The following is an 18,058-nucleotide window of genomic DNA, read 5'->3' as shown; positions in this document are numbered from 1 at the left end:
AGAGCGTGCTCAAGCAGCGCAGGAGTGCTATTATAATAGAAACACAACCCTCCATGAGTTCCAGGGGATCGTGTTATGGAGCTCGTCCCCTCGTCACATTCTAAATTGTTGGCACATTGGCAAGGCCCTTATGAAATTAAGGAACGGAAAAGGCTTGTAGACTATTTGGTGAAAACAGCTGAATAGACGACCGAGCGAGCGTGTATACCATATAAATTTGTTGAAACCGTGGAAGGAAAGGGACGAGAGACCTACCTCTGGCCAGCCACACTTCCTTTTCGCAGAACATCAAAGCCTTAATTTCGGATCCAATCTGGCTGTGAAACAAAAACAGGAGCAGGAATCGGCCAGCCTGTCAGTGACGGGGATAGTTAATGAGCATCCAGGATGTACTGGGCTGATTGAGCACAACATTGTTACTGACCTTGGAGTGGTTGTCCGAGAAAGACACTATAGGCATCCCGAGGTGAAAAAAGCTGAAGTGGAGTTGAAAGTCAGAAAAGATGAGGAGTGATAAATGTCAGCGTCCTCCACCTGTTAAACCATTCCTGTTTTGGGAGTCGTCTCATTGTTGCCCCTGTTGTTAATTTCATTAACACCAAAGCAGCTGAAACTGATTAACAACCCCCTCTGCTACTTAACTGACCAGATCAATAGTACAGAAGTTTCATTGACTTGATGCTATACTCTGATTAAAACGTGTTCCTTTAATTTTTTTGAGATATATAATGTAATAAAGGCGCTATATAAGCACCCGACCCAACACAGATTCACACTGGAGGCACGTATAAAATTAAAAGACTTTTATTTTTCTTCACCTGTGGGGCACGCCTTCCTCGTAATACCCACAGGCACAACACAGGCCCAAGTGCGCAAGCACCAACAAACACACCACACACTTTCTTCTTCTTTCTCTTCCACCACTCCTCCTCTTCCTCATCCACCCGACTCTGGCCGTTGAGTGGTGGTTGCTGGCTCCTTTTATTAGGCACCCGGAAGTGCTCCAGTTGGTTGATTGCCGATATCCGGCTGCACCTCCGGGTGTGGTGAAACTAATGCCCAAAAGGGGCTAGCAGTTCCTGCTGCAGCACCCACTGACGGCACCTGCGGAATCCAACAGACTGCACCAAATTCCAACTCCCATGGAGCCCTGCGGGAGTCCAAGGCACCGCTGCAACCCCGGGAGGCTGCCACCTAGAGTCCAGGGGGAAGATACTGGGTTTCCTATCCTTGCTCCCCAGGAACATTTGCTGCAGGGGCATCCTGGGCCTGCCACAATATATATATATATATATATATATAAAATCCAACATCTGTATGTCTGTCCGCTTTTCACAAGAGAACTACTTAATGGATTTTTTTCTTTTAATTTGCTTGAACATTCTGGTTGATTTTTGCAACTTCTTTCATCACGCTAAGTATCATAGTTCACTGCACTGGTTTATTTGTGTAAATCCAAGAGAGATGCTGTGGGCCATGGGGAGGGGGGGCGAGGGCAGGGCCCTCCTCACTCACGCGTCAGCCTCCATTCGAGTCGCTCTACCTCTCGCCACATGTTGGCCTCCACTTAGCTAGCGATACCTGTTTGTTCAACTGAAATAATCATTTACAGATTGTTAAGGAGTAACATTTGACGTTTTTGAGAGCGAGATCAGAGCTATGTGTGTTTTAGAGTGTAGCCGCTGATTGGCAGAGATTAATGGCCACCTTCTTTTTTTTTTTTTTTTCCCATGCAGGGGACACTCTCCCGTCAGAGCTGAACATGATCAGATGCAGTGCCAACGTTTGAGGTTGGAGTGTACCCCTTCCACTTGGCCAGAATTACTTTTTTTTAAAGTTTGTCCTGTTTCACTACTACGTGGGTGGAGCCGCGGAGGATAGCTAGTTTAATATTATTATTGTAAATTTGCATTTTTATTCATAATGTACATAACAATTAAATTCATAAAGGAAGACATTTCTTTAGATACAGTATACTCACTGAAAAAATTATTAGGAACACTATACTTCCTTTTGTTGTCAAAACAGCCTCAATTCTTAATGGCATGGATTCCACAAAATATTGGAAACATTTCTTTGAAATTCTGGTCCATGTTGACATGATTGCATCACATAATCTCTGCAGATTTGGCAGCTGCACATTCCTGCTGCAAATTGTGTGTCATACCACACCTCAAAGATGTTCTAATCTGCAATAAGATGCTGCAGATGTTCTATCAGACAGTTGTGGCGAGCGCCCTCTTCTACGCAGTAGTGTGCTGGGGAGGCAGCATTAAGAGGAAAGACGCCTCACGTCTGGACAAACTGGTGAGGAAGGCAAGCTCTATTGTTGGCATGGAGCTGGACAGTTTAACATCTGTGGCAGAGCGAAGGGCGCTCAGCAGGCTCCTATCAATTATGGAGAATCCACTGCATCCACTAAATAGTATCATCTCCAGACAGAAGAGCAGCTTCAGCGACAGACTGCTGTCACTGTCCTGCTCCACTGACAGACTGAGGAGATCGTTCCTCCCCCAAACTATGCGACTCTTTAATTCCATCCAGGGGGGTAAACGTTAACATTTAACATTATAGAAAGTTATTGTCTGTTTTTCACCTGCATTATTATCATTCTTTAATTTAATATTATTTATTGTATCAGTATGCTGCTGCTGAAGAATGTGAATTTCCCATTGGGATTAATAAAGTATCTATCTATCTATCTATCTATCTATCTATCTATCTATCTATCTATCTATCTATCTATCTATCTATCTATCTATCTATCTATCTATCTATCTATCTATCTATCTATCTATCTATCTATCTAATTGACTCCGATCTGGTGATTGTGAAGGCCGCTGAAGCACACTGAACTCATTGTCATGTTCATGAAACCAGTTTGACATGACTTTTGCTTTGTGATATGGAGTGTTGTCATGCTGGAAGTAGACATCCATCCATTTTCCAACCCGCTGAATCCGAACACAGGGTCACGGAGGTCTGCTGGAGCCAATCCCAGCCAACACAGGGCACAAGGCAGGAACCAATCCTGGGCAGGGTGCCAACCCACCGCAGGACACACACAAACACACCCACACACCAAGCACACACCAGGGCCAATTTAGAATCGCCAATCCACCTAACCTGCTTGTCTTCAGACTGTGGGAGGAAACCGGAGCGCCCGGAGGAAACCCACGCAGACACGGGGAGAACATGCAAACTCCACGCAGGCAGGACCCGGGAAGCGAACCCAGGTCCCCAGGTCTCCCAACTGCGAGGCAGCAGCGCTACCCACTGCGCCACCGTGCCGCCCGGAAGTAGACATTAGAAGGTAAAATAAATTGTGGCCATGAAGGGATGCGTGTGGTCAACAACAATTCTTTAACAGGCCTTGGCATTCAAGCAATGATTGCTTGGTATGGGCCCAAAGTGCCAAGGAAATGTTCCCCTCATATCTGAGTTATCATAGCCTTTCTGTCGGCTCAAATCAGTTTGGCTATTCTCCTCTGACCTCTGTCATCAATAAGGTATTTCTGCCCGTAGAACCACTGCTCACTGAATGTTTTTTTGGTCTTTGTACCATTCTGAGTACAATACAATACAATTTATTTTTGTATAGCCAAAAATTACACAAGGAGTGCTGCAATGGGCTTTAACAGGCCCTGCCTTTTGATAGCCCCCCAGCTCTGACTCTCTAAGAAGACAAGAAAAAACTCCCAAAATAAAACCCTTTTAGGGAACAAAATGGAAGAAACCTTGGGAAAGGCAGTTCAAAGAGAGAGACCCCTTTCCAGGCGTGCAGTGGGTGTCAGAAAAAGGGGGTAAATACAATACGATACACAGAACACAAGTAATCCTCAATACAATATAATAGTGCATTAGAAATATTACAAGTAGAGAGCAGAATTCAACAGTTGATAATATCGCATAATACGATTTGGATTTGTTCAGAGACCTGGAAAGGAGTTGGTCTCGTCCGTTTATAGGAGATGGACGTCTGAAGCAGAGCTCCGCTAGCAGCGGCTTTATTTTCCCACATATTTCATATTATTTAGAGGTATCCTGTATTTAACCCAACCAAAGAACTTCCACTACAATATACAAGCATGAGTAACAAGAAGAAAAGTCAGAAAGAACCGGAAAAGAAACTTAAAGCCGCTGCAAAGTCTGGACAAACATCTGGCCTGAGTGCAAGGTATGGCCTCTCGGAGACTGACCTGGAACAGGCAGACGAATGCGCAGATCTCCTGGGATCCTGCTCCATTGTATCGTCTTCAGTTGAGAGTGAAAATGGGAGCGAAGGTGCAAGTGATACAGGTCGCAATGGATCGCCGACACCTGAGGATCATTCGAGACTAGAAAAGGCCCTGCAGGATGTGCTCTCATCTACTCATCGCGAGCCCACAGCACCTGCTGTAACAGGAGCTGCATTTCCAGTCGTGGAGCACGAAATCCGAAGTGAACTGTCCGAACTGAAAGAGATGATTGCTACACTGGCTGCTGCCGTGGCTACGGCCATTAATGAGCTTAAGAAGGATAACAAGAAATCTAACATTGAGCTTAAGAAGGATATCATCGAGATTAAAAAGGATAACAAAGACCGGGAAACGCGTCTATTTAAACGTTTTGACGTGAACTTTAAAGGCATGTTGGAGAAATTAGAGGAACTCATCGAAGAAAATAGATCCAAACTGAAAATGCTTGCCGACCAGATTAATGACGCTACAGATCAGCTGGATGACGTTAAGCAGGCATTCACAGCTCGAGTTGAAACAGCGGAACAACTGGCGTCTAACGCCAATGATAAAGCCACAGCTGTGAATTCCGAATGCAAAAAACTCGGAGACAGACTTGCAACCCTGGAAGATGGGTGCAGAAGAAATAATATAAGAATTGAAGGTATACCTGAGAAACGAGAAAGCTCAAGCCCAGTGAAATTTGCAGTAGAATTACTGTCTAAAATAATTGGAGATGATTTTAAACTCGACATTGAGATAGCTGCTGCTTATCGCACATACAGGTCAAGTACCTTTAAACCTAGGTCTTTTATTGTCCGCTTCGAGTGACTACGATGTAAGCTTCTCAGACACAAGCAAGATATTATATTTGAAAATAATCTTATTCATATTTTCCCCGACTTCTCACCATTAACAGCTGTAAAATGTGCAGCCTACTTTGACATTAAAAAGTTGCTACGGAAAGCCGATATCAAATACAGCCTCTTGTATCCCGCCAAACTGAAAGTGGAAGTTCAAGATCAATATTATATTTTTTCAAGCAAGGAAGAAGCTGAAAAGGAATTAAGCTGTTTCCGACACTCTTTTGAAAATTAATAAGGAGCTGTATTCTGTCATGGCATGGGAAGGACCTATTACCTGCTCTCTGATCCATTTTTTAAAGAGACTGGTATTATAATTATACATTCTTTTCTTTATCTGGACATTATATGTTTATGTCTTAGAGTTATAGACGTGAGTGTGGAAGTAATTAAAGTAGGATTTGTTTTATTTTTTTGATTTTTTTTTTAACTACCTTAAAGTAGACTGTTTAACATCATACTCTTGGTTTATTGCTATTTCTACTATTACATTACTATTACATTTATACTATTACACTAGGAATTACCATGTTTATCCTAGACTACTTTTTAAAATCATTCCCAGGGTTCATTCTTTTTTTTTATCTTAATATCTTAAAATTGCTGAAGATTATTTTAAGCTTAAAGACTGTTAATGATTATATTTTCTGCAGATATCTATTGCAGCTGAATTCTAAATACTATCTCTTTGTTTTAATTCTCTAACGCCGCTGCGGGGTGGGGTTTGTTTTGTTTTGGATGTGCTATGTCTCTTCGTATGTCAGAGGACCGGGACATCGCGAAGTGGGATCAAGCCTCTAGTTGGGAGGCAAAATATGGGGAGAGAAGGAGAGCAGGCTTTATCTAATCTGTTCTTCTAATCCCTATAACTATAAGTATCAATGCAACAATAGGCTAAAATGCAATAACTCATGGGGAATCTTGAAACTAAGATTAAAACTGCCTCATTACCAGTTAAGACTATAAAATGACATTAAAAACTCAGAATCAAGGTCTCCATGATGGGACAGTTAACTTTGTGAGCTGGAATGTTAAAGGCCGGAATCACGAATTAAAGAGAAAGAAAGTATGCTCTCACCTAACAGGCTTAAACACTAAAATAGTATTTTACAGGAGACCCACTTACTAAGCAAGGACTGGACTGGCCAAATGTTCCATTCTAGCTTTATAAAGAAAACTAGAGGAGTAGGAATTCTCATACACAGAACAGTTCCATTTGTAGCATCAGATGTAGTATCGGACCCTGAAGGGAAATATGTGATGGTCATGGGCAACTTATATAACAGTAAAATGATTTTGATAAATGTTTATGCACCCAATGTTTATGATAAGGAATTCATGCAAAATCTATTTGCATCCATTCCCAATGTGAACACTCATAAAATTATAATGGCTGGGGACTTTAATTGTGTTTTAAATCCACTTTTAGATAGGACTCCTGTGACAGGGGGGACGGCATCTAATACCGTAAAGACAATTACACAGTTTTTAAACAATCACAACTTATCAGACCCCTGTAGGTTTCTTAACCCAAACTCAAGAACATATTTGTTCTACTCACCAGTGCATTATAGCTACTCAAGAATTGATTATTTTTTATAGATAATAATTTCCTGCCTACAATTAAATCATGCAAATACGACACAATTGTTATCTCCGACCATGCCCCTCTAGTCTTGGAGCTAAAATCATTAAGTCCCACACACTCATCTCGTAGATGGCGCCTTAACCCTCTTCTATTGGCAGACGAGAACTGCACAGAATTTATATCCAAACAAATCAGCTTCTTCCTAGAGACAAACACGCCCAGAGAGGTTTCTGCAGGAACACTCTGGGAAACTCTAAAGGCCTTCTTAAGAGGACAGATTATTTCATTTCTTTCCCACAGAAATAAATTAGAAACAAAGAAAGTGTCAGAGCTAAGAAGCGAAATTACTAGAATAGATGAAGAACAAGCCAGGCGTCCAAGTGAAGCTCCCCACAGGAAAAGACAGGCCCTGCATACAGAACTTAACATCTGAACAACTTATTTATAAGTCTAGACATGAACACGGAGATAAAGCTAATAAGCTTTTAGCTTAACAAATTCACAAACAAGAAGTTCGCAATGCAATACCAGTAATCACCAACACGAATGGAGAAGAAATTATTGACCATAAAAATATAATCCATGCATTTAGAGATTATTATAAATCCTTATATTCTACTGAACTCAAAGAAGACAACACACAATCTAATGCATTTCTGGATACATTACAAACACCACAAATAGATGCTTTAAGTCCTGAGTAACTGGATAAACCTCTAACGCTAACAGAATTACTAGATGCTATAAAGTCACTTCAAAGCGGGAAATCAGCAGGCCCTGATGGTTACCCCGTTGAATTTTATAAGAAATTCTCCACTCAGCTAGCTCCCCTCTTATTGGCAACATTTACAGAAGCTAGAGACAACCAAACACTACCTCAAACATTTCGTCAAGCATTAATCACCGTCTTTCCTAAACAGAATAAGGACTTGTTGCAATGTGCATCATACAGACCAATTTCACTCCTGAATAATGATGTTAAGATGCTCTCAAAACTTCTAGCCAGAAGGATGGAGAAAGTGCTGCCCTCGGTAATATCACAGGATCAAACTGGATTTATTAAAGGCCGACATCTATCTTCCAATCTCCGACGCTTGTTTAATGTTATATATCCATCCATCCATTTTCCAACCCACTGAATCAGAACACAGGGTCACGGAGGTCTGCTGGAGCCAATCCCAGCCAACACAGGGCACAAGGCAGGAACCAATCCCAGGCAGGGTGCCAACCCACCACAGTAATGTTATATATTCACCAGCAAAATCAAACACCCCAGCGATATTATTATCATTAGATGCAGAAAAAGCATTTGATATGATTGAATGGGACTACCTTTTCACTGCATTGGAGAAATTTGGGTTTGGCCCGAATATTTGTGCATGGATCAAACTACTGTATACCAATCCAGAAGCTTCAGTTTGTATTAACAACATTTGTTCAGACTACTTTAAACTAGAACGTGGTACCAGACAAGGATGTCCCTTGTCGCCACTGCTGTTTCCAATCGCCATTGAACCACTGGCGGTTCACTGTCAAAATTCTTATCAGATAAAGGGGATTGTCAGAGAAGGACTGGAACAGAAAATTTCTCTATATGCAGATGATATGGTTTTATATATTTCAGACTCAGAAAACACTGTCCCTGCAGTTTTAACAGCACTAACAGAATTTCAAAAGATATCTGGTCTTAAAATTAATCTGAATAAAAGTATACTCTTTCCAGTGAATTCACAAGCATATAATATTAGATTGGACACCCTACCTTTTACCATAGCAGATCAGTTTAAATACCTAGGGGTAAATATCACAAGTAAACATAAAGCTCTTTATCAACAAAATTTTGCCGTCTGTATGGAAAAATTTAAGCAAGACTTGCATAGATGGTCAACCCTTCATCTCACTCTAGCCAGAAGAATTAATGTTGTTAAGATGAATATCCTTCCTAAACTTCTTTTTTTTATTTCAAAATATTCCAATATATATGAATAAATCATTTTTTAAACAGATTGAACAATAACCTCATTCATTTGGAACTCAAAACACCCACGTATCTGAAGAGGAACCCTACAAAGACCTCAGGCAGAAGGTGGCATGGCTTTACCTAATTTTCAGTTTTATTACTGGGCAGCAAACATACAAGCCATAAAAACCTGGACACAAATAAATGAATATACACAGGCTTGGTCCGCAATAGAAGTAAAATCCTGTAGTACTTCTTTATACTCCATGCTCTGCTCTCCAATAAATTGAAGTTATCGCAAATATACTAATAACCCAATTGTGCTTTACTCACTCAGAATATGGAACCAACTTAGAAAGCATTTTAAGATGGAAAATCTTTTATCTGTGGCACCTCTGCAAGAGAACCACCTCTTTCAACCCTCGCAAACATACCCAGTTTTTAATACCTGGAAAAGTTTTGGGATTAAAATGCGCAGAGATCTTTATATAGACAAAACATTTGCATCTTTTGAACAGTTACATTCAAAATTCAACCTCCCAGCTACACATTTCTTTCACTATCTTCAAATTAGAAATTTCGTTAAACAGAAATTGCCTGATTTCCCCCGCCTCGCACCCTCCACAATGCTGGAAAAAATACTGCTCAATTCCGAGGAAACAAACACTATTTCCGCATTATATAAAATCCAATTAGAGTCCCTACCTTTCAGAGATCCAAGAGGACATTGGGAAGAAGATCTCTTAATCAATATATCAGAAAAGGAGTGGAAGGTAGCAAAGCAGATAATTCACTCGAGCTCCATATGCGCAAAGCATAGAATTATTCAACTAAAAATTATATATCGAGCCCATCTGTCTCGCTTAAAACTGTCCAAAATGTTTCCAGGGCAAGATCCAACCTGCGAACGCTGCAACCAAGCTCCTGCCTCACTGGGTCACATGTTCTGGGCCTGCACCAAATTAACATCATTTTGGACCAAAACTTTTAAGTGCCTTTCAGACAGCCTTGGTATCACAATCCCTCCTAACCCATTAACAGCTGTGTTCGGTGTTCTTCCAGACGAACTTGAAGTGGAAAAGGACAAACAAACTGTGATTGCATTCACTACACTTCTGGCACGCAGACTTATTCTGTTAAATTGGAAGAATCCTAACTCTCCTCTGATAAGTCAGTGGGAAACCGATGTTTTATATTATTTGAAATTGGAAAAAATCAAATTCTCAGTTAGAGGATCTGTACAAAATTTTTTCAAAACCTGGCAGGATCTAATCAATATTATTTTAGAATAAGAGAAATAACTATTACCACATTTAATGCCCTTCTCCATCTCTTATTTACCTATATATTTATTTCTCCCTTTCTTTTATTTATTGTTGCCTTATTATAAAGCCCTAAGCAATTCTCCTTTGGCTTAGCTCTCCTTCTTAGGGGTGGGGTTTAATTTGTCTTCAATTTTGTTTGGTTATAAATTGATCTATTTGTATGGAATGATTACAATAAAAATTAATAAATAAAATATATAAAAAAAAAAAGAAAGAGACCTGGAAACCTCGGCCATCAAGCTGCCTCCCCCAATTGGCCATTCTACAGCCGAGTCCGTGCTGGGTCAGCCAATCCAATAAATAGGAACCCTCTACCCGACAATTCCTGAGACCCTCCATCAGGGATGACTTTACCTTAGGCAGGCAGAACAACCTGGCAGGTGGGCCGTGGCACCACATGCCACATTTGAGTACCGAGAAGAGAAACTGAATAGGTGAGGGTTAGTAACAAATTAAAAATATCATATTACTTATGTTTTAGTGCTAATGACTAGCAACAAAGATACAATCTGTGCAGTTAATCAGCAGCTCTAGTCAGGGTGTGCTAAACTGAAGTAGTGAGTCTTCAGCTGGGATTTGAAAGCTGAGACCGAAGAGGCATCTCTTATAGTAGCAGGCAGACGATTCCACTGCTTCAGTGCCCTGTAACTAAAAGCACAACCTCCCACTGATATTTTATTAATCCTTGGAATCATAAGCAGACTGGCATCCTGAGAAAACTACTGTGCATTAAAATCCCAGGAAATCAGCAGTTACAGAAATTTTCAAATCAGCCTGTCTGACACCAACAATCATGCCAAAGTCGAAATTGCTGAGATCACATTATTCCTGTCTCTGGTGTTTAATGTAAGCATTAACAAAAGTGCCTGACCTGTATCTGCATGGATATATGCATTGTGCTGCTTCCATATGATTGACTGATGAAATAATTGGATAGATAAGGAGATGAACAGGTGTTCCTAATAATATTCCAAGGGAGTGCATGTCCACTGCCAAAAAGTCAAGTAATAAAAGGACTATTTTTAATTAACTTTTCAAAAGTTCTTTGGATAACTATGCAGTGCAGCACTGCTTTCTGACTCACTGTTGATTGTATTTTGTACCATAGCATATTCAAATTTGAATTTAACAGTACTCTGTACAAGTGACAGTGATAAACCTATATAATGAACAATAATGAAGGGAAATGCATATTTGTATTGAAATAATTTCACAAATGTTTGTGTATTGTCATAAGAGTCAAAATTCCACTGAAATAGACAGTCTTCTTACTTAACTACTGCTACACAGCCATCTTTAATATGCATTTATGAAGCACATTTCAATGTAACACAACATTCTTCGACTCACTTAATCCAATCCAGGGTCTCACTGTGGCATGGAGCTTCTCCCTGAATCGTTGGGTGAAAGGCAGGAACAAACCCATAGACACCAGTGTGTTGCTGATCCCACTCTTGGACAACTGCAAATTGACAACAGGCACATCCTCAGAGATATAAAAGGAAAATGAACAGTGCAATGGGCTTGACATTCAAATTCCACATGAGTAAGAGCTGGGTATGGGATTATACCCCTGGACACTAGATCTGTGAGGCAAAATTCTAACGCTGCACCAATATGCCACCTTTATAATAAATGTAATGTAATTAAATAAAAACACAAAATTGCATTGACTTGAAAAACACAAACCTAATACTGAACACATAAATAGCATACAATATTTTTTAGAAATGTACAGTGCCTTCAGTGCTATTCAGACTCCTGCAGTTTTTTCACAATTTGTTATGTTACAACCTTATGCAAAACAATTGTTTAGATTATTTGTTTCCCTTCATCAAACAACACTTAATACTCCGAATGACAGTGAAACAGGAATTTAGAAATTATTGCAAATTTGTTAAAAATTTATAAATGAAATCACAATGATACAGCTATTCAGAATTTTTCTACAAGAGTTGAAATTTGGTTTAGTTACCTTCTATTCAATTAACTGAGATATTTGTACATCTTATTTGAGGTCCATCTGTGGTCAATTCAATTGATTGGATGTGATTAGGATAGGCACACACCTGTCTACAGAGGGTCACACAGTTGACAATGTGTATCTGAACAAAAACCAAGCCAGGAGAAAAAAGGAATTGCCTGCAGAGCTTAGAGACAGGATTGTGTGGAGGTCCAGATGACGGGAAGTGTGGAAGAAACCCTCAGAGGAAGACAGGAATAGTTCAATCAGTTAGATTTGTATTCAGTCACAGATGAGTACATGGATTCTACGTTGCAAAGCAGAAGAGCAAAGTTCCATTTTTTGATCGGCTTTTTATATTTTCTTCTTCTTCCCCCTTCCCGTTATTTATCAAAAAAAAAAACAATGTTTACTTAAGCATTTTATTTTATTACACTAAAGGGCCATCTGTTCTTATTTTTTTTTTTACTTGTCAGATTGACCCTAAAGAAGGAAAAGTCATCATTCCGGTGTCAAATAGACGCGTTCCTAAAGAAACTGGAAATTGTCCTAGGTCAGCTTACTGCACCCTGTCTTATGACAGACGCCTTTATGAATAACCTGCCATTATAGCAAAATGGCTTGGTCAGCTATTAACCCTAAGTAGCTTGCAAGCAGTTAATTTTTATTTCACAGAAGCCTACAACAGGTTCTCAAAAGCTCGATGGCCTCCATAATTCTTAAATGGAATAAGTTTGGAGCAATCATTTTTCTTTTTCTTGGTAAGAGAGATGGCCAAGAACCCAATTGTCATTCTGACTAAACTCCAGAGAACCTGTGTGGAGTTGGAAGAAACGTCCAATCTTGCAAAAAGACAAACAGCACTACAAAAGCACACTTATCTTTGCCCTATGGTAGACAACACACGTAAGCCTGCTTGAAGTTTGCGAAAAGACACTTAAAGGACTCTTGAATTATGAGAAACAAGATCTGTGGTCTGATTAAACTGTTTGGCTTCAGTTCTAAGCATCACAGCTGGACAAAACCAGGCACATCTCAGCATGCCATTCCAATGTAGAAGTATGGTGGTGGTAGGCATCATGGTGTGGGGTTGTTTTTCAGCAGCAGGGACTGGAAGACTAGTCAGGGTTGAGGGAAATCTGAACAGAGCCAATTACACAGATATCCTTAATGAAAACCTGCTCCAGAGCACTCTGGTCCTCAGACTGGGCTGAATGTTTACCTTCCAACAGGACATTGACCTTAAGCACAGAGCAAAGACGACACAGAAGTGGCTTGGGGACAACTTTGGCAATGCCGTTGAGTAGTTTAATGTTGCAATAGAGTTGACTGGTTAACTGGTTTGAAGAGAATTAATGCTGAAGCCTTATGATTTAAAATTACAGTCACATATGCTGCCGATAACTCCTGGTTAGGGTCATGTCAAAAATTGACTAATATAATCAAATCAAAACTATACTGATGTAAAAATGTCAAGTTTTCTGCCAAGGTTGTCTGTAATTTTATATGTATGAATTATTATATAAGCCAAAATCAGAAAATTACAAATTTGTATAATTAGAATTTAATTTGTTGCTATGGTTTCTGATTGAGAATAATATTAATATGGTGTTTAAATTTTATCAAATCTCTTTGACAGCACAAGCATAGTAATAGAAGCTAACAGAATTTTGTATAACATTCACATTTGTTTTCAGATGATGTACTATATATGTTGAAATTATTGCTATGGCTACTTGGATAATGCTAAATTACTTTGAGCGGTTTGAAAAGCTCGGGATATTCCCAGAAGAGGCTCACCTAAGCCAGCCAGCCACAACTGCCGCCTGTAGGTTTCAGCCTTAGCAGGCCTCAGAAATGGAGAAATGTCATTAAAGTTAAAATAAATTAATAAACAGTTTCAAAATATATCTCAAAAATGCCTTTCAAAAGGCAGATATACTGTCAAACATGGTCTGTACAGACAAGTCCCACAAAGAATCTTTATCAATGAAGAATTTATTTAACAAAAAAGGAAGAAAACAAGGCAAAAATGGTCAAAAGAGGCAATCCAGCTGAACAAGTTCCAAAGCCAGTCGACCAAGTTGAAAAGGCAAATATAATAAACACAAAAATCCTGAAATTCCAGGAACCAGTAAAAGAAGAAATAAAATTCTCACAAAAAAGACTCCGATACTAACTGAATGATGCACTGATAAATCTCTCCTTCCGACCGACCTAAATATCCAGAGGGAGGTCCCCGAGGCAGTGATGTCAGTCTGACTCCACCTCCTGGGGCTCCACCCACAGAACACAAGGAACAGTTTGCCACTTTCAAGAAAACGTACATGACAAACAATAACTCACAGAAATGACAAAACATTTAAAAACAATAACAAAAGCAACAATTAAACAGAAAATAAATAAATATAAGCCAGGGGAAAAACATATAACACAGACATTTCAAGCCATATTACTTATTAAAGGATGAATTTAGCAGCCTGTTGTAAACTGTGATAAAGTAGTCTGTGACTCTTAAACTCAATGGAGTTTCATTTGATTGTAAAAGGTCTGGCACACTTTCAGAATTATTCATAATGTCAATCACTGTCTGGTACCATCTTAGTGAAATATGGACCTTACCTTGAATGCTCGAGATTCTTCCCTTCCCAAATAGCAAATTGTCAATAAAATTGACTGTCAATGGTTTGAATACCCTCCAAGTATAAAAATAACAATCTAGCAGCCCTCCTTTTTCAATCCCATAATCTTTTTCCTTTTAGTTTTAATGTCTGTGTTAATAATCGACTCTTCCTTTAATTAAACAATTTCAAATCACTACTTAATTAAATTTGATCTACTTACAATCGAGTCAAATGTGCAGATTAAACCCAGAATAATGCTATATCTGGTTTATATCAAAATCTACCGATACTTTGAGGAGCTGTAATTTTAATGTTTAGAACGAGATAGATGGACTGACAGAACTATTTCTCCCCAAGTGGAAATTTGGCTTTTTACAGAAGCTCAATAAATAAATAATATGTATTATTATACTTTATAATGACTAAAAAACAAACTACTCTTAAATACACACCAGACCGATAAATAACGAAACCTAACAAGAAAGAAAACTTCTGACTTGGCAGTCCCAGTCCCAGTGAAGCATTATGCAGATGTGTTACTGTTGGTATAAAGAAGCTCCCATAGTGTTTCTTGACACACATCTGCTGAATAATTCATTGGCCGAAAGCCCTCACTGTTAGTGTGTCAGAAAGAGGATGTGCAGCATTGTTCATAATGGCGTAATGATTTTGTCTTCATTCTACTACTCCATGAGTCCAGAGTGCTTCCCATAACTGAGCCTGCTTGCTTAATTAGTTTTCTGATTTGGTGGGCATCTCTTTTGGGATTAGCTGATAAATAACTGTAAGCTTTGGATATTTGATCTTTTTCAGAAGCAACATGATTTAGAATAAAAGTTAAAAAGTTGGCATGGTCTGTTGATAGCACACACACACTCTTAAAGTGGAGTCCTGAAAACTAGAGCATAGATAGAGGACAACTAAATTACTGCTCTCTTCAGTGGCAATGACTGAAAGCGTTTAAAATTATAAGGAACCTCTTCACCTGGTCTGATCTACCATTCCAAACTAGCAGATAAAAACATACAGTATTTTACTCTTTGCTTCTGTAGAACAAGGGTCTACAAAATTGGTGCTGAAGAGCCATGTTGGCATCAGGTTTTTGTTCCAAGTCCATGAAAAATCAGTTATTGCTTTTGAAGCATTGATTAAGCAGCATTTTATAATTTTCTCACTTGTTAAGATTCCCCATCCTTAACTGGTTATTGTTGTCTTAAGCAGCTGCATTTGATGTTTTCAGCAGCTCCTCATCCACCTTAATAAAAGGATAAGTGTTCAGTTGCTGTGTTTCTGTCATTCCAATAGGTGACGCATCACAAATATTAAAACTGCGTTTACAAATCCCATACCAAATGACATATAACAGAGTGGTGCACTGCAAACGATAACACTGAGGAGGTCTATGTTGATTACTTAGGCTTCAACCCGTCTTAGATGGGCAGCACAGCTAGTCAGTAATAAGATGCACATGACAAAAGAAACAGCAGTTCTCCATTTGACTTGTTTCCATTTACACTGCGTGTATTCATCATGAATTACCTAGTTTAATAAAATATTTGCAAGGAAAGTAAAGAGGGAAAAAATGAAGGACTGAGAATTCCTTATCAGCTTCAACCTACAAATCACTTGGAAGATATCAATGGAAAGAGAAAAAAATCTATCATATAAGAATGACCTGACGTGGCAGAATGACAACGCTAATAAAAGCTTGTAGCCACTGCGGCCCTCCAGGACAAAATTTGCAGATCCCTGATTTAGAACTTTGCGTATTCCAGTGCTCAATAAAAAATTGAACTGCCATGTAAAATTTCTGCCAGTATTATTAGCACTGACTTTATGAAGTTGATAGATCTAATATGCTGGACACCAGAAGGCTATCGATTCATCCATCTAAAGATCAATCTAACACAGCATTGTAGGTGCAGCATCAGGTGCAGAGCAGAAACAAACCCTGAGTGGTGGGCCGGTCCATTCATTACAGATTACACTCACTCACTCGCTCACTCGCACACTTGCACACTCACTCACTCACTCACTCACTCACTCGCTCACTCGCACACTTGCACACTCACTCACTCACACACACACACACACACACACACACTTAAATTTGCTCTTAGGTGAGAGAATTTCCAGATTTTAACCTTTATTCTTATGCAGACCCCTCGTAGCTGTACTTATAACATCTAGTGAAGTCATTGTAACAGTGCATTTAATACATTTTTAAGTTAAAATATATAATGAAATATAAATGTGTTAATAAATATGATAAAATCAATTAATAGAAATTATGCAGATAGTAAAAAGAACTTCTCCTGTCCTCCAGCAATCATTGACTTCTTAACGATCAGCTTTTTAACCTTTTGTGATGCTGTTTGGGCAGCTGAACATGTCCGTCTGTGTAGTGCCGTGCAGTGCCACACCATCTGAAGTCGCATGTGTATTTTGTCATCAATGAGCTCTGTTGCGTTACAGGAAACCACACAGACATTGATATTGTTCTTTTAAAAGTGAGCTTTGGAAAGTAAAGAATTGTTTCAAAATGCACTAGAATTTGCTGGCAAAATCTGTCTGTTTCAGATTTGGACAGTAGTGAGTGGGCTGATGGAGCAATTATTCCATTACTCAGTTTTATGTTCGCATACAATATGGGTTTTAAGTATCCCCCAGCATTACAAAGAAATCAAAAGACACTTTTACAACAGTGATGCAACTAAAATAGAGGTTGTTCTAGTAAAATCGAATTCAATTATTGCCATAATGGTTATGAAACCCACATAGTTTAAGATAACAAAAAGCAATGAATAATTGTTAGGAAAGATAGGAAGCTTGGGGTTTTTGAGGATAGTTGTGTTTTTTACATCTTGCAGTCAATGTTCAGGTGTAATTTGTGGTTTAGGGAATTGTAATGAGTGATTTCAGATTTAAAAGTTAAAAGAGTTTAGTAAATAAATGTGCATGTTTGTGTTCCCAGGTATCTCTGAATACCTTCATCAGCACAGCCATAAGCTGCACACTGTTGGTAACAGGCCTCATTAGTGATGTCCATACATTGTTTGACAATCGGGACCGGCACAGCACAGTATTAAGAATGAAGTTTTAAGACGCAACGTTTCAACTTTTTAACCTTCATCACAACTGGTACACAACTGAAACTGCAGCTTCATCTCAACGTCAGGATATTTGACGCCAACCTCAGGACAGGCAGTGATGTGGAGGACACCTGGAACAACCATCAAGAAAATATAATTCTTCATTTAAATGTGTTTAAGAAACATTCCCCAGGTGTGCCGGACTGACACAGTCAACAATAACACACTTTGTCAGAGAATAAAGACATTTCCTGCAGAAGAATGAATAATAAAAAGAGAACGGAGATATGCAGATTAAACACCTGCCAACCTGTAACAAAACTGCTCCAGGCTGCTCTGAAATCTCCAAGGCAAGATTAAAAGAGGATGGCATAGAAATTGACTGCAACAACCGGAAGAAGACACCAGAAGGATGAGCTACATCTG

Source organism: Erpetoichthys calabaricus, chromosome 3, assembly GCF_900747795.2.
Source record: "Erpetoichthys calabaricus chromosome 3, fErpCal1.3, whole genome shotgun sequence".
NCBI classification, from domain to species: Eukaryota; Metazoa; Chordata; class Cladistia; order Polypteriformes; family Polypteridae; genus Erpetoichthys; species Erpetoichthys calabaricus.
The sequence above is the reverse complement of the archived record's forward strand: the minus strand, read 5'-3'. Positions refer to the sequence as shown.